General features: G+C 35.4%; 1 pseudogene; it reads right to left on the bottom strand.

Annotated features, from left to right (window-relative positions):
- Positions 1–9539: 9539 nt before the first annotated feature.
- On the bottom strand, positions 9540–18255 carry LOC137236071 (uncharacterized; annotated as a pseudogene).
- Positions 18256–25750: the final 7495 nt, after the last annotated feature.

The following is a 25750-nucleotide window of genomic DNA, read 5'->3' on the forward strand; positions in this document are numbered from 1 at the left end:
ACAATTTTTCTTTTCCGCCTTCGGAGTATTGTTTTCGAGGTCAATACGCATCTTCTGACACTTCTCCCGATATTTTTTACGCGTACTAGCATTCGACCCCTCAACTAGACTTTTACCAGAAAAATTTTATTTGTGTCCGGAGATATTTGAAGTTGGCGATTTTCATGTGGTTGTTGTAATGTTGTCGTACCCACAAAAAAATTGTGAACATAAGTGTTTTGAGCGGATATAGTTTTGGTCTCCAAACCGGTGTTGAAGCTACCCAGGGTAATTTTTTATAAGCGCGGCCAAAGGCCGCCAATGCAGAAAGGTGTTCTGCGTAAAAATACTATGGATCCCACCTCCGGGGTTATTTTTCGGTTTGTCGTAAATATTTTTTGAACGAGCTAAAATTTGGTAATTCTTTACTTTAGCTCACAACTGCTAAAATTCGTCCAAAATTATCGGAAGGGGTGTTAAAAGATGCGTTTTGGACCCATGACCATTGAAAATTTTTTATCTTTCAAGAGAGTCGGAGTGTAGTGCATAATTTTAAGGATCAAAATGCTTCATTACTTAACCGAAAATAACTTACAAATCTGCAAAATAACTTTATTAGGAGCTCATCATTTGTCGCGTTTTCTTACTTGGTGCTTAGTAGTTCCAAGGGATTGGAATGATCAAGCGAATTTTTTCGGTATTCGTGACATAGCAATTTTGTCACCAACATTTTCGTCGTTATAAAATATGTAAATCTAAGATAATATCATTTTGGTATTAGTAAAAAAAGACACTTTTGAAAATGCTAAAATTTCCGCCACAAATTGATCAGCTGTTAATTTATCTGTCAAATCATCACTTTTAAGGTTGGCAACATCAATTCAACTTCAACTGAAATAACGTGTAATACCAAACGGAGTTGAGTTGTTTTAATTACAATCCAACTTAGTTGAGTTATAAACCGTTACGAGGTGGGTTTGGTCAAAGGCTGAAGTATGCTCAAGTCAATCCAGAGTCGGATGGAGGTCCCACTTCCCCCACCTAAATAAATACACAGTAAATTAGTGCTTTGATTTCGAATACACACATACACGCGGCTCTCAGGCTAAAATATCCACAACCTTGAATCCAGGAGAGAGAGAGAGAGATGGTGGTGGATGGGGTGAGCCCAGTCTTACTCAGATGAGGTGATGACAAAATATTAGGGTTGCCCAATAGGCCGGTAGGTTAAGTACCATCGGCAGGACCGACCTTGTAACTTTACCCCCCGTCGACCAAAGGGAGTCCCTGGAATATGTGTTAGGGCTGCCCAATAGGCCGGGGGCAGGGGGTGGGGGGTACCATCGGCAGAACCGACCTTGTAACTTTACCCCCCGTCGACCCAAAGGGAGTCCCTAGAGCCCCTGAGGGGGCCGCGATTTTGAGGTACTATGACATTTTTTTAATTCGGGAGAGTCTTTAGTTGTGTAGAGGATAAGAATGAGAAGAAATTGAGAGAATAGAAAAGAGAGAAGGAGATTGAGAAAGAGACAGAATGAGACGAAGATGGAGATAGGTGAAGCGAAAAAGACGGAGGGAGGAGTGAATAAAAGTATTAGGAAAAAGTGAGAGGGGGGAGGGAAGAGCCAGACGGAAAAAGCTTATTAAAATGTATGCAGATATGCCAAATTTAGGGCAGGACAACGTCTGCCGGTGTAGTGCCAAATTAAAATACATTAAAATAAATTGTAGATGGCAACCCTCTTTGGAAATGTCCAAGATGCAACCATACATCAGATGCACTCGGCATCACTAAAATTGTTAGAGTCGAGCAATTTGGAGAGTTTCTGATTGGTTGAAACTGCCGTTGATCGACGCCATGATTTATTTTCGACGCCATCATTAATATCGTTGCTAAGCAACGTAAAGAAAAGCTGCCTAGCTACATAGTTGCGTTAGCGGCAGTTTTAGTTTAGTTAGTTAGAGTTGAGAGTTGAAGTGAACCGGCCGACCCTTAAGTACAAAAAGTAAAGGACTAAATTGAAAATCAAAAAATTACAGTTAGTGAAACTAAACCTGAGTGTGCAAATAAAAAAAAAGGGAAGTTAAAGGTTTAAATAAAAGAACATGTACATTACAAACAAAAACTAAATAAATTCTATTGAAAAAAACACAATGCAATAAAAGAATAATTGGTGAGTGCGGGTGGTTGTTTGTGTGCGCATTGGGCTGCACACCCACGAGCAAGCGTGAGTATGAAAAAGTGTAAAAAGAAATGGTTGGCGATGAAAAACCAACCGCCACATGGCGACCGTGACCGTGGGCCGAAGCCCTGTAAAAATGGTGGTAGGCCGAAAGGAGGCAAGCCTCCCAACAGGCGTGGGTGCTTAAATTAAAGAAAGAAAAAAAAGAATCTCAGCACAAAATTAAAAAAAAAAATAATGAAAAAATGAAAAATTTACAAAAAATACACATACATACACACAAAGTTATAAAATCAAAAATTTACCAAAAAAAAGTTTAAAACCAAAAAATTTACAAAAAAAGTATAAAATACTAAAAACTATTACAAAAAAAATATAAAAATTTGAAAAATTACAAAAAAAATACAAAATATAGAAAAACCCTAAAAAAAAATATAAAAAAATCAAAAATCTACAAAAAAATTCAAAAATTTAAAAGCCAGTTACAAAAAAAATACAAAACATTTAAAAATCCTTACAAAAAAATATAAAACATTAAAAACTATTACAAAAATATATATATAAAAATTTGGGGAAAATTTACAAAATCTACATGAAATACAAGTTTAAAATAACACAAAAAGTTTAAAATCAAAAATTACAAAAGATTAAAAACCACTACAAAAAATTTTAAAAAATTTGGGAAAATATCTACAAAAAAAATACATAAACACCTATAAAATCACTAAAGCATGGTGGAATGGAATAGTCACCAGTCGAAGCATTTGGAAAAAAAACAAAATACATATGGAAAAATTTTAATACAAAAATTACAGACATTAAAATTAGTAAAATCGACCATTTTTAATTTTTGGCGAAAAACGGCAGCGGCCACGCCAGCCCCATAACGGAACCATAATACGGTATACATTTTTAGTGGAAAAACGGCATTAGCCAAGCCACGCTCATAACGGAACCACAAGAGACCCAATATAGCGGGGAGTAATCAGCACAAGCAACGCCATCAGCAGCAGAGCAGTAAGCAGAGAGCAGCGGTACAGTTGGTATGACGAAATAAAATATTTCTACTTTTAGCAAATTCACTTAAATTACATTTTTTCAATACTCTTCAAAATTACAAAACTATTTTGCATTATATATTATATTTAAAAAAATCTAAAATAATAAAATAAATAATCTAAAAGCTTTCGACAATACATACTTTCACAAACTTCTTTTAAAATATTTTCATAAATTTCCTTTAAGAATACTTTCGTAATTTTCTTTTGAGCCAACTCAACTCGTTCCAATTTAATTTCCTTTAAATTTCTATTCAATCTTCATAAACAAATACCACATATCTTGCAACAAAATTTTTTAATATTTCGTCCATTCGTTTCAACACGTATGGACCTAAGAAGCGGAAAGGTTATTTCTAAAAATTCCAATCCAGATTCAAGTCCCGAAAATTCAGAGCAAAATTTAGATTCCACAAACTTAGAGCAAGATATAGATTCCAATAACTCAGATTCTGATTCATCTTCGAGTTAATCGTCAACTAATACCTTAACAAGTGAACATAATTATAAATTATCCCTGAGTGCAGACTTTTTAGGATTTGCTGATCAGCCTGTAACTCCAAATTCTAGTTTCTCTATTCTAACTCCGATTCTTAACGTTACAACTATGGCCACAATCGAGGAGAAAAAATCGTTTATTAGTACTTGTGCCTCGATTATGCGAGACAACTACAGTGGAGACCCGTTAGCACTTGGCTCGTTTATAAATAAAGTTGAATTAATAGAAGTATTCTCTAACGAAAACTTAACTCCTACTTTAATTGCATTTTTAAAATCCAAGCTCGAAGGCAAAGCTCGCGAAGCCCTACCAACGCATATAGAATCTGTCAACCAAATCAAAGAAGCGCTATGTAGTGAAATTAGGCCAGACAACTCGAAAGTTGTCGCGGGAAAAATTGCAGCCTTAAGAGTAACCAATAACAACTTTTCAGAATTTTCAAAGCAGGTAGAAGAGCTTTCTGACTCGTTAGAGCGATGTCTAATCATTGAAGGTATGACGAAGGCAAAAGCCCATGAGATGGCAGTTGAACAAACCATTAGCGTTTGTAGATTAAATAGTAGGTCAGATATGGTGAAATCAATCCTTGCGTCAACAACCTACAAAGATTCAAAGGACGTAGTAGCGAAAGTGATTATAGAGCGAGAACAGGAAGTTAAAGAACGGCAAGTGTTAGCGTTTCGGTCACATCCGATAAGATATAGTAATTTCCGTGGAAATTCTAGAAGTAACAGTAATTTCAGATATAATAACAATAGTAATTTTCGATTTAACGGTAATGCAAATAGGCAACACACTAATACAAATTTCCGAAATAACAATTATAACAGAGGCAATAATCACAATTATAACAGAGGCTATAATCGCAATTATAATAGAGGAAATAGTAATTCCAACAATAACAATAATAATCGGTCTGGAAATAACAGAAATTCCAATAATCAGGGTTCAAATTCTAGAAATTCAGCCAATGTTCGTTCTTTAAATGCCGAAGCCCCTCAGGCGCGAACACTGAGGTAGCAGGAGCAATTCGACTAAATACTTCTCAGTCAATATATTGTCTAAATTTAAATTTTTCCGATTTCGTCGAAGTCGCTTGTAGCGATTCACATAAAATATGTTCTTTTCTAGTAGATTCACAGGCAGACATTTCATTAATAAAAATTTCCAGTTTGGCAAACGATGTAGAAGTAGACGATAGTAACGTAATAAATATAACAGGCGTAACAACAGACACGGTAACGACAATAGGAACAGTTAATACAAGTATAATCGCATCAAATAAATTTTTTCCTCTGACTCTTCATGTTGTCAATGACAACTTTAATATTCCTTCGGACGGTATAATAGGGAAAGATTTTCTAAAAACGAACAAATGCATAATCAATTATGCTAATGACACAATTACATTCGGACAAGGGACAGAAAAGGTAAATGTTTCAATTTTGCATAGCACTTCAACAAACACTCTTGTAATTCCACCAAGATGCGAAGTTTTTCGTGTTTTTAGTTTGAAAAATTCGACAAGTCCAGTTTTTGTTGATTCTCAGGAACTTAGTAACGGTGTTTTCACAGCAAAATATATCGTTGATACAAAAAACCCAATAATAAAAGTTATCAACACCACCGACGAGGTCAAGTATGTAAAAGATTTCAATATTCAAACTGAAGACATTAAAAACTTCAATGTCTATCGAATAAATGATACACCTATCGATTCAAAACGTAAGAAGAGCTTAAATCAATTTTGGCAACACAAATGCCTTCTTACGCTAAAAAGAAATTACTTGATTTATGTTTGAAATATTCTGATATTTTTGCATTAAAAACCGACTTAATGATGCTTAATAATTTCTACGAACAAAAACTTAGACTAACTGACAAAACTCCTGTCTATATTAAAAATTACCGTTTGCCATACACACAACGCGAAGAAATCAATAAACAAGTCGAAAACCTATTACAGAATGATTTAATCGAACCTAGTTTTTCAAATTATAACAGTCCTTTAATTCTGGTACCGAAAAAAGATCCAACAGGCAAAAAGTCGTATCGTATGTGCGTAGATTTCAGAGCAGTCAATAAAAAACTCATAGCCGACAAATTTCCACTAGCACGCGTTGATGACATACTCGATAATCTTGGCAGAGCCAAATACTTTTCAACTTTAGATCTTTTTTCTGGTTTTCACCAAATACCCCTTCACCCTAAATCCAGAGAAGTAACTTCTTTCAGTACAGATCGAGGAGCTTTTCGTTGGAAAGTTTTACCTTTCGGGTTAAATATTGCACCAAACTCATTTTCTCGTATGATGTCAATAGCATTTTCAGGAATTTCACCAAATCAGGCTTTTATGTATATTGACGACGTTATCGTCATTGGTTGTAGTGAGACACACCACCTTAAAAATTTGGAAAAAGTTTTCGAAACCTGTAGAAAGTTTAATTTAAAGCTGAACCCAATCAAATGCAATTTCCTTCGTTCTGAAGTAACTTTTCTAGGCCATAAATGTACGTCAAAAGGTTTGCTGCCAGACGATTCAAAAATAGACGCTATTAAAAGGTATACTAAGCCAAAAGACAAAGATGCGGTTAGGCGATTTGTCGCATTTGCAAATTATTACAGGCGATTTATACCGAATTTTGCGTCACTGGCAGCGCCTTTAAATCGTTTAAATAGGAAAAAAGTTGAATTTGTTTGGGACGAAACGTGCGAAAACGCTTTCGAAAAACTAAAACAAGCACTAATGTCTCCTCAACTACTACAATACCCTGACTTCACAAAAGAATTTATAATTACAGTAGATGCTTCTAAGAGTGGGTGTGGCGCTATATTAAGCCAAAAGCATGGTGATAACGATTTACCAATTTGTTTCGCGTCAAAATCTTTAAATAAAGCAGAACAGAAAAAAGCAATTATCGAATTAGAACTCCTAGCAATACATTACGCTATAAAGCATTTTCGTCCATATGTTTATGATACAAATTTCACAGTAAAATCCGACCATAGACCACTAGTTTATCTTTTTAACATGAAAGACCCTTCGTCTAAACTTTCTAGAATTCGATTAGAACTATCAGAATATAAATTTACGATTGAATATATAAAAGGAAAATCTAACGTTGTGGCTGATGCTCTTTCACGCATTAGTATAGACGAAATAAAAGAATCTACAAAGCATGTTTTAGCAGTCCAAACGCGATCACAAACCAAACAAAAGGATTTACAAAATAAAGACGATAATTTTACTGATACTTTTTGCGAAACGCCTAAAGTACAAGTTTATGACAAATTTTCATACAATTTTTCAAAAAAGATACCGCGAATAAAATCGACTATACAATTTAATAAAAATAATGAGATCTCTAATATACAAATTTATGCGCATTTAAAACATAAAAAATTAAATTTACTTAATTTTGTGAATGCTAACGGAAAAACAAATTTAGATGAGTTATTTTCGAGGCTTGAAAAAGCAGCCGGCAGTCACAATATTAAGCAGTTAGAATGGCCAAAAAATGATATATTTTTCAAAGAATTTTCAATTACAAATTTTAAAATCAGCGGTAATAAAATTTTAAAATCATTGCAAATAATACTAACAGACCCTGTAGAAACTGTAACAGAAACAGCGCAAAAACAAAAACTTATGACAATTTATCATGAGGACCCTCTGTTAGGCGGTCATTGCGGTACAAAACGATTATATTCCAAATTAAGAACAAAATACTATTGGAAAAATATGACAAGAGACATTGCGAAATTTGTCAAAAATTGCAAAAAATGCCTTTTAAATAAAGTAAAACCAAAAACAAAGGAAAATCTCGTGTTGACTCCAACACCCTGCAAACCCTTTGACATAGTAATTGTCGATACAATAGGTCCACTTCCGGAATCCAAATATGGTAACAAGTTCGCTGTTACTATGATTTGTGACTTTTCTAAATACCTGGTAACAGTAGCTGTACCAGATAAATCAGCAAAAACTATTGCTTGCGCTATTTTTGAAACCTTTATATTAACATATGGTACAATGAAAGCTATTAGACCCGATTTAGGAACGGAATATAAAAACGAATTATTCTCTGAATTGACGAAACTTTTAAAGATTGATCATGATTTCTCAACAGCTTACCACCACGAAACTGTTGGTACTGTTGAAAGAAATCATAGAGTCTTTAACGAATACTTACGTGCGTATCTGAATGAAACGTATTCAGATTGGGATACATATTTAAAATACTTTACATTTTTACACAATACTACAAGTAGTTCGGTTTTTGATAATAAATTTACTCCGTTTGAATTAATATTTGGCAGAAAAACTACAATGCCACATGAATTGCAAAAAGAGCAAATTGATCCGATCTATAACGTAGAAAATTACGCAAAAGAGCTTAAGTTTAGAATGCAAAAATCGCATAAAATGGCAAAAAATTTGATTAATAAGCATAAGATTAGAAATAAAGATTTATACGATAAAACGGCAGTTCTTTAGATATTAAAATTAATGATAGAGTTTTAGTACAAACAGAACCTAGGAATAAACATAAAAATATATATCAAGGTCCCTACATAGTAAAGAATATTGATGGGCCAAATGTAACTATTTGTGAAATAAGTAAAGAAAACGAAAAAATTGTACACAAAAATCGAGTACAAAAAATTAATTAATCTAATAATCTATTATTAATCATATAAATATATTTTAAAACCGCCAATGAAGGCTAAAAAAAAAAAATGTAACAAACAAATATACATTTAAGCAGGTAGATTTTACAATAAGAAAAAAAAAACCGGTTTACTTCAAACATTAAATTCAATATTTTGAACCAACTTTTATATATTTCACTTTATTCAAAATATTACTTTCATTTTTAATCATCTTTTTAGAAGTTGCACTGCGATGAACGAATGAGTCCCGGGTTAGAGCACCCTAATGCTAGCAAACTCCTTCGTTCATAACATTACAACAACATATTAGAGCCTAAAGAAGAATGTGGCAAGATTAATTACTAATCTCACCAAATTCTTCTTTTCTAAAGGGGGAAGATGTAGTGCCAAATTAAAATACATTAAAATAAATTGTAGATGGCAACCCCCTTTTGTAGTGCCAAATTAAAATACATTAAAATAAATTGTAGATGGCAACCCTCTTTGGAAATGTCCAAGATGCAACCATACATCAGATGCACTCGGCATCACTAAAATTGTTAGATTCGAGCAATTTGGAGAGTTTCTGATTGGTTGAAACTGCCGTTGATCGACGCCATGATTTATTTTCGACGCCATCATTAATTTCGTTGCTAAGCAACGTAAAGAAAAGCTGCCTAGCTACATAGTTGCGTTAGCGGCAGTTTTAGTTTAGTTAGTTAGAGTTGAGAGTTGAAGTGAACCGGCCGACCCTTAAGTACAAAAAGTAAAGGACTAAATTGAAAATCAAAAAATTACAGTTAGTGAAACTAAACCTGAGTGTGCAAATAAAAAAAAAGGGAAGTTAAAGGTTTAAATAAAAGAACATGTACATTACAAACAAAAACTAAATAAATTCTATTGAAAAAAACACAATGCAATAAAAGAATAATTGGTGAGTGCGGGTGTTTGTTTGTGTGCGCATTGGGCTGCACACCCACGAGCAAGCGTGAGTATGAAAAAGTGTAAAAAGAAATGGTTGGCGCTGAAAAACCAACCGCCACACCGGGTCTTCTAGTAGTATATATAATTAGTTCATACACATATACACGGAACATCATTATAGTTAATTGAGCCACTTAGTACATTATTTACATATCAAGATGTATGAACCTTTGCATGTATACTTCAACATTGCGATTGCGAAGATTGTAAATTACCACTGCTCATCGATGTACGACCACTCATTATCATATCCGACTGTACACGCCCGCTAGGTGCACGTTGTTGATTTGGTGTTGTTGGGGTACTACTATAGATCGCAATAAAATTCGTACTAGAATTTGTTGAAGAAATAGAACCACGTGATGAATCTGTGGAGATGGACGATGTTACCGAGGAACGTGTTGTTGGTGTCGTTGCAGATTTTTGTCGTCTCTTTATAAGGGTATCGATAATTTGTGGTGGTGGCATTATGTTATCTGTCGAGCCCCAGGATTTGTGCAATTTTTCCAATTGATGCGTTAAATTATTCATATTAACAGCAATACTGGCACGCGACCCAATAGTTTACTATTACTACTGTTGCTACCTTTGTGATGGTGTGACGTTCCAAACCCTGATGGTTTCGTCTTCATCATCATGGGATTCCGCATAGTCCTACCACTTTGTGGAAGATGACGACGACCTTGTAGATGGTGTCGGTGAGATCGCTGGTGATGACGATTTGCCATTGCCGCGTGAGAGAGTGTATACCCATTGCCCACTACCAAGAAGTTGCTGAACGCTTCCGTTGTATTCTTCACTCGGACATTCAAATAACCAATCCGAAGGAATCCCGAATCTTTTTCGCCTTTACGAAGTTGTGAGAGAATGAATGAATAAGTAAGAAATTAACTCAAATAAGGTTTGCGAAAGTTTCGAGACGTATGCACAGCAACGCCAAAAGCAGTTGATAAATGTGGCTTCTTAGTCTACTATAGGCTTGAAAACTAGAGTTAAGTCAATATTATTGATACACCCTGAGACACGAATAAATCCGACCGGTTGTGCCCACTGAATAATTCAACATTTCGGGTTTTTTTAAACATCTGGGAGAAGTTTTTATAGCTTACTATATTTTTTCTCCCCTACTTTTCCATTTCTCCCACTTCGAATAATCCTCCTTATCACTGGCTTTATACTTATAATCCTTTCTCTCGCTCCCCCTTTCCCTTATTATCTCGCTCTCCTTATTCAATTCCTTATATTTCATATTCCCTGCTCCCGCTTCCTCTTGAGCCATAAATACGAGTTTTTTAATATTGTAATGTGCGCAGCTTATTTCCCGAAAAAGGCTTTAGATATCGACGCAGCACCCTATCGCAGAATTTTATTGAAGAACACCGCCTCTTTCAGTTTTTCATTGTGAACACACTATCTCACCTGACAATTGCTGACTGAGATAGGGTGCTTTCGAAATGGCAGCTAAGATACAAATATCAGTTCTTTAAATATTTATGTGGGCGAAGGTCACCGCACTATCCGCTTAAAGACGAAATTCGTTAATAACTCATTCATCTGCAACCAAGCATTTATGGAGAGAAAGAAGCATATAAGCGCGACAACCTCCTAAGAGATTTTTGGAAGAGCTTTTCTTACAATTAAAGTCGTGCACCTTTTTTTTAATTTTGCTTACAATTTGGCGGGACGGGACCTACTTAATTTATGCCAACTCCGAACGGCATCTGCAAGGCAGATGAGTTTTCACTAAGAGCTTTCATGACAGAAGTACATCGGAGTGCTTGCGAAAACACTGCCGAGGGGCGACCGCTTTAGAAAAATTTTCTTCTAATTTAAAAAACTTGTTTCTAAAATTTTGATGTTGCTTTTGTCCGGGCGTGAACCCGGGATCTTCGCTCCGTATTGTTCGAAGGACTCAAACTCACCGTTAATACGCTTATTGGACCTTCTACAAGGTCAGACAGACATGGCAAGGACCTGTCGGAGCCGATGCTAGAGAAAATTAAACAACAACTTAGCAATATGATGATGACATTAACATAATCGGCCTAAAGTTCTACTTTGAACTGGAAAATATAGTTTGATGGCGAACGAGGAGGAGGACAAAACGAAGTATCTGCTGTCGTCAAGCAAAGTGTCAGCGCATTTGCGTTTTGGCAGGCATGTCACTGTTGATAGATATAAAATCGAAACTGTGAATTATGCAAGGTGGGAGTATACGAGGGAAAAGGTTTCAGGAAGAGTTACGGATGAAGATTTAATGATTTGCTGTCAGTGATGTTGGTAATGCATCCACTTTTTTATTGTCTTCTAGGCTTATCAAACTATAAACATGACAATAAGTGGAAACGTCGAAACATTCTACCGAAGACATTAGAAGGAATTAACGAGTTCCCAAGACATAATGACGTCTCTTTCTAGAAATCGCATGTCAAATAACCATTTCTAAAAAAACAAACAAAAAAAAAATACTTTGACTCAATTTTCAAGGATAAAGTGTTTTCTTCAAATTTAGAGGTGATCTTTTGCAACTTTTTTAATTGGCATGGAGACCGAGTCCAATGTACAACCGTTTCATATAGATAAATAAATAAAAACGTTTTTCGAATGTCCGAACTTCACCGAAATCTTTGATGCAATTAATCGCTGGAATGCCTTGGCACGGAAAGCCCCTTCTATATAAAATTATGAAAGATAAGTTGAATGTATTATTTCTTAGCTAACAATAGAAATAGAAATTGTATACATAAATCCTTGTTGTTGAAACAGGAAAAGCTTGTATGAAACTGTGCAAAACATCAAAAAATGTAATAAAAGGGTTTAGTAAGAAATAAATTAAGTAACATAAAGTAACATAGCATAACATAACATAGTTAAGAACTCACGACGAATCGGTAAATGCTTCTAACGTTTGCTCAAATACTAAATCCTGAACCTTTTTACGTCGGCAATGCTTTGGTGCACTGCGTTCAACTTACCACCAGGGGCTTAAGGTGCCAACACCAGCAGTAGCAGCCATATATATACTATATATACCACCGATCTGTATGATTTTTTCAGACAACAATATATGCTATATACGTAAGCATTCGTTGAAATGTGAATCCTCTAGCTCTTAAAATAGGGCAGTAATTACGAAAAGTTTCTTATCTGAACAATCGGTTGTGGGGGATATATACTATATATACGACCGATCTCATCAATTTTTTCAGGCAACAATATGTGCAATATACGAAAGTATGTGGTGAAGTTTGAAGCTTCAATCTGTTAAATTGAGTAAGATATTACAAAAATCCTCTTTTTCTGAAAAATCGGTTGTATGCTATAGTGGTCTGATCCGGCCGGTTCCGACAAATGTCTAATCGGACACCCAAATACACCTGCTCACCAAATTTTATCAAGATATCTCAAAAATTGAGGGACGAGTTTGCATACAAACAGACAGACGGACAGACCGACATGGCTAAATCAACTCAGCTCTTCAACCTGATTATTTCGGTATACTTAATGGTGGGTCTATCTATTTTCCTTTAGGGACTTACAATTTTGGGTTTCGTGACGAAATTAATATACTATTTCATTTTCATAAAAGGTATAAAAATAGGTAGGTACTTTGTGTGAGGATAAAAAGCTTCACGTTTTTTGTGGTCTGCATGTAAAAACTATGAAAACGAATCACGTATTTCAAAAATATATGACGTAAACGTAACTATTTGATGAAATTTGATGAATTTTGAAGCTTCTATCCGTATAAAAGGGGCAAAAATTACAGTTTATATGAAGTATATAATATATATACCACCGATCTCTATGATTTTTGCCGACAACAATATATGCTATATACGTAAGCATTTGGTGAAATTTGAAGCTTCTAGCTGTTAAAACGGGGCAGAAATTGCGCAAAGTTTCTTATCTGAACAATCGGTTGTATGAGATATATACTATGTATACCACCGATCTCAATGATTTTTTCAGATATCAATATATGCTATATACGTAAGCATTTGGTGAAATTTGAAGCTTCTAGCTGTTAAAATGGGGCCGAAATCGCAAAAAAAAATTATATATATACTATATATACCATCATATATATATTATATATATCACCGATCTCTATGATTTTTTGAAACAACAATGTATACTATATACTTACGTAAGCAATCGGTGAAATTTTAAGCTTCTATCCGTAAAAAAGGGGCAAAAATGACAGTTTATATAAAGTATATAATATATATACCACCGATCTCTATGATTTTTTCAGACAACAATGTATACTATATACTTACGTAAGTAATCGGTGAAATTGGAAGCTTCTAGCTGTAAAAATGGGGTAGAAATTGCGAAAAGTTTCTTATCTGAACAATCGGTTGTATGAGATATATACTATATACACAACCGATCTCTATGATTTTTTCAGACACAAAATATATGCCATATACGTAAGCATTCGGTGAAATTTGAAGCTTCTAGATGTTAAAATGGGCTAAAATTGCGAAAAAAAATATATATATATACTATATATATATATTCTATATATACCACCATATATATACTATATATACCACTGATCTGTATGATTTTTTCAGACAACAATATATGCTATATACGTAAGCATTCGTTGAAATTTGAATCCTCTAGCTCTTAAAATAGGGCAGTAATTACGAAAAGTTTCTTATCTGAACAATCGGTTGTATAAGATATAGACTATATATACAACCGATCTCTATGATTTTTTCAGACACAAAATATATGCCATATACGTAAGCATTCGGTGAAATTTGAAGCTTCTAGCTGTTAAAATGGGGCTAAAATTGCGAAAATATATATATATATATATACTATATATATATATTATATATATACCACCATATATTTACTATGTATACCACTGATCTGTATGATTTTTTCAGACAACAATATATGCTATATACGTAAGCATTCGTTGAAATTTGAATCCTCTAGCTCTTAAAATAGGGCAGTAATTACGAAAAGTTTCTTATCTGAACAATCGGTTGTGGGGGATATATACTATATATACTACCGATCTCATCAATTTTTTCAGGCAACAATATGTGCAATATACGAAAGTATATGGTGAAGTTTGAAGCTTCAATCTGTTAAATTGAGTAAGATATTACAAAAGTCCTCTTTTTCTGAAAAATCTGTTGTATGGAGGATATATGCTATAGTGTTCCGATCCGGCCGGTTCCGACAAATGTCTAATCGGACACCCAAATACACCCGCTCACCAAATTTTATCAAGATATCTCAAAAATTGAGGGACTAGTTTGCATACAAACAGACAGACGGACAGATGGCCAGACGGACATGGCTAAATCAACTCAGCTCTTCAACCTGCTTATTTCGGTATACTTAATGGTGCATCTATCTATTTTCCTTTAAGGACTTACAATTTTGGGTTTCGTGACGAAATTAATATACCATTTCATTTTCATGAAATGTATAAAAACGGGAAAAAGGTGAAAAAAGTAAAAAAGTCATGAGCCAGAAAGCAAAATATAAGAAATTAGGTATTGAAGCGAACAAAAAGACCAAGCAAAGGTTGAATGTGGGACGATAGGCAAGAAAGTAAGGTAAGGAATAATAGGTAAATAAGTTACAGGTGGACTGTTGAAAAGATAGCAAAAACGGTGGGCAGGAGTAAGGAAACGGAACACAACAGGAGAAATATTAACAATTACACAGGTTTCCAGAACAAAATAAATTCATAAAAGTAAAAAAACTCACAAGGAAATTGAATAGATTTAGACTCCAGTTAAATTACCTTAACAGGCTAAATTTAAAATTTGAACTAATCAAACTCACGTAATGAAATCGTGATTAAAACTAACTAAAACAATATCAGCTAAGTTCAACAAAATTCAAATACAATATAAAAAAAAAAATATAGATTCCGGCAGCGGCGCACGGATAACTCTGCTCCCTTCTTGGCCTCTCTCCTCGGGCTTGCTTTTCTACTCCAATTAGTGTTCCTCCAGGCTATGCTCAAGTGTAATGATTGCGGTACCAGGACAGGAGCGCTCAGATGCCCCTTTACTCCCTTGACGTATAGCCTGGCACCGTCTGTATGCTTCCCCTTCCTCTATATGAAATACTACCCCGCTTTTGTGTGTTTAGACTGTGTTGGTGGCTGGTGTGGCAAGTTCCTTTAATTTTAATACTACCTCGCCTTATTTTTGCGTTTGTGGCTCGTGATGGCGGCAACTTCATATTTTTGCGCAGCAATCTAAATGTGCAGAGGGAAGAATATTAGGGACTAGGGTCATGGCGAACGAGAAAGATACATTAGGGTGCATGTGGACTCACTATATTTATTGAATGTCATCTAGTTATGTCATTTTATTTATTTATTTGATTTTTTTTATCTATATATTTAAGGTTATCTAGGTATTAGATTTTACTCAAATTTATCACTTTACGTATCTATGTATGTTATTTTATTTTAATTAGTTTTATATCTTATTTTATTTTATAATTTTAACTAATTTATTTTAATTTAATTTTACTTTTAACTTTCATTATTTTATTTTATTTTTTTACTTAATTTTATCTTTGTATATAATTTCATTTATTTCACAAAATTTTATTGATTGTAGGTATGTAATTTTATTTAAATTAATTTTCACATTTAACATTTTTTTTTTAATTCTTACTATTAGTCCACATGCACCATGGACTGGGGGAAAGGGGTTTCACTGGACTCACCTGGGGCTGTTGTCAAGCAGGGTATGGGATCACGGTTCCTCCTTGGGATTCCGCTAAATTACCCGTTAGCACGGTTTTATGAAAAAAAACGCGAACTTTTTTTTCCGCAAAAAAAAATATACATAATTAAAACTTGCTTCCGCACTCACTTAAGTCAACTTTTCTTTTGAGACATTCTCTGCAATCGTTTGGTGGTCGTACCCCATAAATCAAAAGCCTTTCTTTCTCACCACTTTCACTCAAGAACGAAAGACACCAATACATACAATCCTATTTTGGCGGGAAACGACGGATATAAACTTTCACGAACTAACTTCACGTATACTAACTTCACGTATACTAACAGATTCATGTTCGAACATCTATCCATGTGTTTGCTTCCTACCAGTTACTAACACATGTAAACGTAGCTATGCTGGTATATGCACCCAGATACATACGTAAATGTTTGAACATCCTTACCATCGCATTAACCCACAGGCTGCCGCTACAACCACCAAAACCAACAGCTGTTTATTGTTAGAAATAAACACTTGGTTGATAGCAGTAATGAAGCGTAATTAATCAGGAATAAATTATATGGGCGGACGCCGTGGTGTGATGGTAGCGTGCTCGGCCTGCCACACCGAAGATCCTACATCAACATCATTGAATCATACATTTGAGTCCAGTTAGAGAACCGCAAGTTGTTAATTACATTTTTTCAACTTAAGTAATAGCATATTTTGCTCTTTTGAGGAGTGCGCTATGATTCTCGAGTTGAGCCACTGTTTCGAAACAACTTTTGAGATTTTAGAAGTATGCCTAGTTATAAACATGAGCTCTAAGGGTACTCAAGCCCAAATGCTTGTTGGGTATATGACGCTATTTCGTATGAACGCAAATAACTAATAGGTTAACTAGAGTTTAACCCTGGCAGAGCGGCCGCTTAAGCTTAGCTTAAACTTCAGTTAAAGTCGACTGAAAAACTGTAGAATAAGTTTAAACGTAGTTTAATTGACAAATTGAGTTGAACTTGTTCTGAAAAACCGGGCTTTATATCGGTAGTTCCTTTTTGTATCATGTTCTATTCATAAAGGGGGGAACTTTAAAGCTATGTTTAAAGTTTGATCTCACAACCTAAGGCATTTGCATGCGTCACATCTCAAATGAATACAGCCAAAGTTTTTTTTATTTTAAACGTAGTTATATTTTTTATTATTTATTTGTAAATAACACAAAGAGAAATATTGCCATTTGGACTGCTTATTGAAATATGACCATATCTCCGCTGCCGTTCCGAGAACGCTCTATCTTAACATAAATTCTATGCTTTGACGTGAGCTAGGATGTTTATGAAAAAAGATCTGAAATGGGGCGTTCAGCCGAGTTAGGTGAACTCAGCAGTCGATTTAAAAAAAACACTTTGCAATTAATTGTATTTCGCAAATTCTAGAAAAGCTCGAACATACTTATTTTTTACACTTGTATATAAAGTCGACTTATAGAAGTTCATCCCACCTACTAGCACCGCACCAAGTTTTCCTTCCGCAATGGCCGGTGCACCAGCATCTCCCCAACATGTATCACTAGTCCCTCCCAGATATCTTAAACAAATTACTATTGTTGGGAAATTTTTCCCTGCTTCCGCATAAAGACGCGCATAAAAATCTTTACATTCGTTGATTGGGGTTACTACAAATTCAGTAGATTGGAGTATATCCGAAGCTGGCCCTATGTATCCATCTTTCGGACCCCATCCACTAACTTCCAATTTTTTGCCCACGTCTAATTCAGTTTCGCTTAAAGATATTGGTTTTATAAATGGGCTTTTGGTGAATGTTCTTTTTAATACAATCACGACTATATCAATTTCTTCCATTCTCGGATGATTGAAATGACATGGACGAATTATACGAGCCGCAGCGCTATTTTTTCCTGCTATATTCAAATTGGCTGTACCAGCATTAACAGTGATGTCAGACAGGAGTACACCTTCCAAGCAAAATTCAGATGTCAGAACCTTGTTCAAAGTGAGCAAAGTACCAACGCATCGATAACACTCGTCATTACGTATTGCCACCAAATACGGTCTATTCGAATCTCTGCCTCCTATAACACGATATGTCGAATTCGTATTAATCAAAAGGCTGCTAAGGACGACAAGCAATATCACGAAAGAATTGCGTAAGTTCATTTTAATTTATGATTTTCCGTCTATTTTTTAGTTTAAAGTGAAGGAAGTCGAAATATGTGGGTGCTATTTATACAAAATTTTGTTGTGTAAATAAAAATGAGTTTTGAATTGGAAAAAAGACAGCCTCTAAATTTTTGTGATTGTAGCAGCATAAGTGTGACAAGAAAACATTTTAAATTAGGTACATTCGATTAATGAATACAAAAACAAAGACATTAACACAGCGATATATCAGCACTCTCATGTTTTTGAGTGTACCCAGCCTGTAGTAGCCGACGTGGTGCTGGGTACTGGGTTCAACTCCCGGGCAATCTAACAACAAAAATTTAGAAAAAAAGTTTTTCTACCCGGGGTCACCCCTCGGCAGAGATTCGTCAAACTCTCGGGGTGTATATCTGCCATGAAAAGCTTCTCAGTGAAAATGCATCTGCCTTGCAAATGCCGCTCGGAGACGGCATAAAACATGTTGGCCCAGTCCCGCCAATTTTTAGGAAAAATAAGAAGGAGCACTACTCTAATTGAAAGGTAAGCTCGGCCTTAAATCTCTTCGGAGGTTATCGCGCCTTGCATATATTTATTTAATTATTTACTTATATACAATGATGGAAATAATAATTGAATAATGCGCCCTATAAAAATAGCATTTAAAGGTTGTTCTTTTGCGAAGAGGTGAAAGAGTAGAGGTTTGGAATGGAAAAAATTATAGGGACAAAACGTGTTTATTGATATTTTTGCATTATAAATGGTAAAGAATTGCTGCTGAAGCTTCTTATAAAGCCCTGTGGAACTGCACTTGTATATCCCATATATGGAGCACTAAGAAAATATTTAAGAGAAAATATCGGTATTTCACTTTTAGAAATAAAAACGCGTCACAACTCTTCTTTTATTGTAGATAAGTATAAACTTTATTAAGTATAATTATTGTATATACTCGTATTAAGAATGTCGCTTTTATTTATTTTAAAGGTTTATTCGAGAGGGGATGTTTCCATTTAATATAAATCTTGTATAATTCTTTCATCGTGAGCTAAATTGGTGATACAGAACCTTTAACCTTTGTTATTTTGTAGTCGTAGATAAGTTTTCGGCATTCGTTTCTGGCAAGGATGCTCAGGGGGCTCCTGGAAGGAAGTGCATTGGAGTGAGGGCTAATAAATCACTTGGATCATGTGACATAGGAGAGACAGGGGAGAATTAAGCACTGCTTTTATTCGAAAGAGGAGTGTTGTGAATTCTTCGAACGTAAACCTTTGATTTCCTGTGGAATGGGTCTTAAAGATTTTTACCGCAGCTTCCTATAGGACGCCTATGTTTGGGGCATTTATGCCCCCTAAACTGCCAAGGAAAACCTGGTACCGCAATTCTTTCAGATACATCTACAGTTGCTTCTTTGATGAATATTGCGAGCTCTTTTTTTGGAATAGCTCGATTGGCACCAACGAATGTCTCTTCATTATCATATATTACTTTGCCCGGTAATCCGCGTCGTCCAACGAAACGAGAGAAGGCTGCCCTGAAGACCTCAGTTGTCTAACTTTTGCAAGACTCGAGAAGGACCGTTTTAGTAGAGAAGCATACAAATACGCAAACGTATGCTTTTGCGTATGAAGCTTGTCGCAAGGGGTCTTCTTCCCCATAAATGGACCAGCGAAGTCAACACCAGTGACGTAAAAGGACAGCTAGTAAGTGACACCACATTCGGGGCATAACGGCCAATATTTGCCAACACATTCTTTGCTTATATATCGTGCGCGCTTTGCAGTTGAATATGTTTTTTTTTACTTCCTGCTTGAGTCTGGAATGTAGTTTTCCTTCTGTATCATGTAGGTCATTAGTTGCTTTTCGCCATGGAACAAAACTTTATGGAGCAAATCTAGAATCAGGGAGCTGAACTTCTAGTTGTCTGGGATAATAATTGTACAGCGTACTTTAGATCTCATATTAGCATTAACTAAACGACCGTCAATTTGGGATTTAGGGTCCGAGGGGAGTTTTTCTTGCTGATAGGGTTTGATTCTTCTAACTGAGTGATTTCTGCTGGGATATGATGGCTTTGCATTAACGTTATGAGTTTTATTTTAGCGTCGTACCCGTGAGTGGGGGCTATCGAATTGGATATCGGGTTGTTTTGAGTGTGACGGATGAAATGGCCCTAATGTGTTTTTTCTCTGGAGGGGATGGGTTGGAAGGGGTGTATTTTAGCCAGATTGTGTTCGGCTTAAAGAGCTGTTGGAGTCCATTCCAGTCGGTTCCTTCTTACCAGAGCTGTTGGAGAAGGACTTTGGCTAAAATCATTATTGGTGATAGCCATTCTGCCGCTACGGCTGAGAGTATTTGCCGTTTTCTATTTGACTTAAAGTCGGGAACTGGGTCGTATTAGTACGAAAACCACTCAGTTAATGCGTTCCATCGAATTCCTCAGGTTTTAGTAGTGTCATGGAATTTGAGAAATTCTGTATCTAGGACATCAGAATCTGGTATTGATTCCAGTCTTTTTGTTTGATTGCGATTATTTTTCTTAGATGAAAGCTTACTAATTTTTGAGCTTCGATAGTTTGGGTCACAGAATAGAGAGTGGACTGTATATCGTGTCCGCCAGAGAGGACATCATCTACGTAAGTTTCTCGTAGTAAGATGTTAGAGGCGAGGGTTTTTTCATTTGTGTTTTTTTTTTCTTTTTTCCGAAAGTTGCGGTTATTTATTTTGAAATCTGCTTTCGGATTGTGAGGGGCTTTCCTAAAGAGAGTTCTTTGGAAGTATTGATCTTCTTATTTGACTACGATTTTGCAATACATTTTTTCGAAGTCGTTTTCGAAAACGAACTTGTAGAGGTGCTGTATATAATGCGTCCTTCAGGGAGTCGCCTGTTGTGGTGGTTTAGAGGGCCTCACAACATTGGCTCTCGATCTTGATCGGGTTGCTGGGGTGTCTTCCTATTCGCAAAAGCGCTTGAGTAGGCTGCTGAGATCCGGTTATGTTGCCTCACTGACTTAAGTGGTGAAGACCGATACTAGTTACAGGACTGCTCCCTGGGTACCCATCCGAATCTGAGCGACAAGGGTTTCTTGGGGGTTATACCGTGATAACCATGTCGATTTTTGTAGGGTTCAGCTGACTTTGGAGACTTTATTAGTTGGGATAAAATTAGTGAGTTTGTGGGTAATTAGCATTGGTACAAATCCTTTGCTTAGATCAGAGGAGCAAAGTGTGACCTCGCAAGTTGTTGGATTGGGGATGCCAAAAACGTTTTTGAAAGCCTTGGTCAATGAGCGCACGAATTTATGATATTGCCTCGCGTAGTATATAGGGACGATTGCCATGGGGAATATGGTTGTTTCGCAGCTGCCAAGAAATATGCTGACACTGTGTGGGGCATGGCATCCTGAGATTTCTGCGTCGCTGTGTCACCTATCATGGTTGCTTACCATTTAGAGTAAAAATCCACCATTCTATTACTTTCGAAAATTAAAGTGTCAAGACTTGAGTCGGATCCACCAGCGAGAGATTAATTTCTATTTTCCAATCCCAATTTTTGATAAGTGCAGAAAAATTACTATTAGTATTTGTGAAGAAAATTGTATATATATCGATGTGTTTATATCCACATTAGAGCGTGCAAATTTTTAAAAAGGGCTGTACAAAATAAAATCCACACAATCATATTTTTCTGACCACGAGCAGTAGACCTATATAGGTGATACACCTAAAACAAAAAAAAAAAAACAAATAACAACACCAATGCGATTATACATGTAAAGTAAATTAAAATAGTAATACAGGTTATTGAGTCATAAAATGTAATTTATTGCAAAAACCTTTAAATGTTATTTTTATAGGGTGCACTATTCCAAGGAAGATATTTAAGTTCTGCTGATATAATTGATTTAGTATTTGGGAGTAAATTGTCCGTATTCTTCTTTCCATCACTGTAAGTATTTGCACAATTGATTTGGTATATTAATTTGAGAACGATTATGTGATGTGTGTACAATGACTGTATTTTTAAGGAACAAATAGAGAAAAGTACAAAGGGAATACTTAATTAGTTCTATCTGTTTACAAACTGCTAATTAGTTCTATTGTGTTCTCCTCCCACAAAACCATAGGTGGGGGCAGTGCACTAAATTTTGATCAACAACACTGCTCGAAATTAAATGCGTTGACATAATCAAGGTCTTGTATTAAGTGTTAATGGGATGTTAATTTGCTACCGATTTAAAATTTAATGAGCTTAATACTGTTTTCTCATTTCACCTTCTAATTAAATCGTAAATTTTTTGCTTTCACACAGAAGTAACTGTTCGATTAGTATGAAGGATGAAATGTCAAGCGAATAAAATGACAATGCTATATGACAGACAATCATGGCGGAATGATACAAGGTGGCAGCACGGTGACATACCTACAAACATAAATAAGAATTCCATGTACTTTGTTTTTGTAAATTCGATGGACAAATGTCAACATCGTACTGCGGCGGAAGTTGATGTATCAAATCAAATAAAAAAAGGTTATAATCAGCTGTTCGATGTGGCCACCTTGTATCGTTCCGCCATGTAGACAATGACATTTACTTTGACAAATGACATTTTTAAGCACTGAACACACCAAAAACTGAGAAACTGAACGCTCCAAACAGAGTTGCATTGTGCTTTTGACTTCATTAAGCATTCGATTAGCTACTAATGAAATAATTATAGATTCGAATTTTGTAGGGAAGATTGAGCTCACTAAGCGTCTTAATGTAGAAAACTGCCTTTATTATTCAATAAGCCGTCTGTGTGAAAACAGTATAAGACGGCATCTATAGGAATATAGAAATTGAGTTTACTTATGTATACCTCTTTGTCATCATCAGCGGTGGGCACCACTACATTTACACAGTTACCAAATTGGGAATGAGTTAGTAAACAATAACGCGTAGCGATCACGAAAGCAAAATCAATTATTTATTTAGTTTGATTTCAATGCTTGAACGGTAAGCACGTGTCACACGCATTCTTTGGTACTCTGTTTTAATCGCGTGTGCGACACTTTCTTACTCTTGGACCATCGAAATCAAACTAAAAGAGCTGTCGTTGATTTTGACGAAGTGGCCGTTGGGCTCTTGCTTATCGTATACATATATGGTCGCTTAGTAGGTGCTAAGCTCACGCCCACCCCGGGTCATCATTCAAAAATAGTTTTTAATTGGACGCTAATAATTAATTTCAATAAAACAATAAGGAGACTGGAAAAACCTTGTCCATACAGTTCAGCTTAAATTTGCAAATTTTGATAAATAAGAATGTATTTCCTCACATTAAGTGTAGCATAAATTCACGAATTAATCGAATGTTATTATTTTTAAATACAACCACACATAGAGAAGAAATATATATATAAGATTGATTAAATTAGCTTAGTGCACAAACATTTGTATATACATATGTACATACAACCATACAAACATACCAAAAATAGAGGCGCTATTTCTATTTGGTTGGTACCAGAGATCTGCTTTGAGTATCAATAAAATTAGTGCGTTTAGTCATGAGCCAAAAAATGGTGTCTAAATGTGTACTTAGCCAAGTACAGACAAATAATATGAGTGACTAGCACATAAAATAGAAAATGCATACGAGTGCCCCGCAACACATATGTCCCATATTGAGTATAAACTGATGGCATAGTCGCTTTAACTCAGTAGCACTTTGATTTCGTGTGTAATACACTGTATACTTCGTTTATCATCTTTTTTACTTTGGCGCTGTATTCAGTTTAGTTTCGTGCACATCGTTGTGTTGCTAACGCCAGAAGACTGATATGACTATATTCATTTTATTGCACTATTAGTCTTACTTATTCCAATTAGTGTTTTCGTAGAACACAGTTGACCTTCTTGCTCAATAAGTCAATTGAGTACTGAACTGCTTCGTGGCTTATGAGCGGTTATTCATTTTACGAAGCATGACTGTAAATGTGTGTTAGTGGATATAAGTGCTTGATGTTCTTTGTTTACATACGCACTAATACTCATTTTTTACTTAGTCCACTAATAACCTTAAAAGATGAACAATTGCAGCTCACTGGTTGGTACATATGTACATCCGTATCTATATGTTCATTCCACTCAAAGCCAGTTTGCACGTTCAAACAATGATTCAATCACAAGAGGTTTGCTCGACAGACAATTTTTTGACAATTGCGGCCATTTTGTTCCCAAATCGAATTGACATCCGTTAACTGTGTTGTTTCTTTGCGAATTTTCGAAAAATATTAGTAGTGCAATTAAGAAGCAATCCGTTTACAAATTCCGGATAAGTACTGAACTGCATAATTCCTAAGAACATTTTTTTAAATTTTACAGTGAATTTATTAGCTATGCCTCGATCCATTAGTATGGCTGAATATTGAACATAGGTAATTTTATGAAAAGTGAGGACACCAAGAAATCCTGCACTTTCGTAAACCTATTGATATACGAAACCTAAACCAATTCAAAATTCATCGTTCAACGTCAAAAGCTCGATTATTAAATCGATTCGCGTAAAAATGTCATTAGTAAATAATGGAGATGCCATAACGAAATGTACTCATTGGGCATGTTAACTTATTCATTATTATTATTATTCTAGAACAGGAGTCTACTGCTAATACGCGTCCAAAAATGTCGAGAGAGGTGACCTCGACGGCGGAAAAGCACAATTGTATCTCTGTCCGGAGATAATTGCAGTTGAAGTTGTCAATTTTCATGTGATTGTTATAATGTTTTTGTGAACTGAAAAAGATGTTGTGTACAAAGGGATTTTGCACGCATTTAATTTTGATCCCACCTCATTGGTCTAAAATTTTTATTTCCGCCTTCGAATTATCGTTATCGAGGTCAATACGCGTCTTTTGACACTTCTATCGATATTTTTGGGCGCGTATAAAAAGTCGACCTTCTGTTCTATTGCCTATGTGCATGTCCGTATGTTCGGAACATTCGTCTCCATTTAAGAATTTTGGGAATCGGTTTACATTTGATATACTCGGATTTCGTGAGGTAGTATCAAATGAACGTATTCCGAATATTGTTAATTAACGGTTTATCCGGAACGCTTCAATGAATACTTAACGGAAAAGAGCGTTCCGAAATTTCATAATAAAAAGGTGAATGCTCCCTGTGTAGCAGGACCGCACAAAAACTTAACTCTTCCGTCAAAATCAAGGTAGGAATATAAAGTTCTTAGACAATAAGCCATTTTCTTTTACTTTTGTTTTTGTCAGTTCATTGCGGCTGCTGAGTAGCGTATCACACCATATCGGCTGCTTGTTCAAAATCTCAAAATATTTTTCAAAAATTTCCCAATTCAGGATTTGTCACAAAACCGCCCTATTCTACTCTTATTGCAAAATGTATTGAACTTATGCTCAAATTTTGGGAGAAAATTCTAACGTACGGCATTCTTCAAACAATTTCTGAAAGAATGACCAAACCAACATAACTTTATCAATTCACGAAATATTT

This window comes from Eurosta solidaginis, unplaced genomic scaffold (assembly GCF_040869045.1).
Source record: "Eurosta solidaginis isolate ZX-2024a unplaced genomic scaffold, ASM4086904v1 ctg00001308.1, whole genome shotgun sequence".
NCBI classification, from domain to species: Eukaryota; Metazoa; Arthropoda; class Insecta; order Diptera; family Tephritidae; genus Eurosta; species Eurosta solidaginis.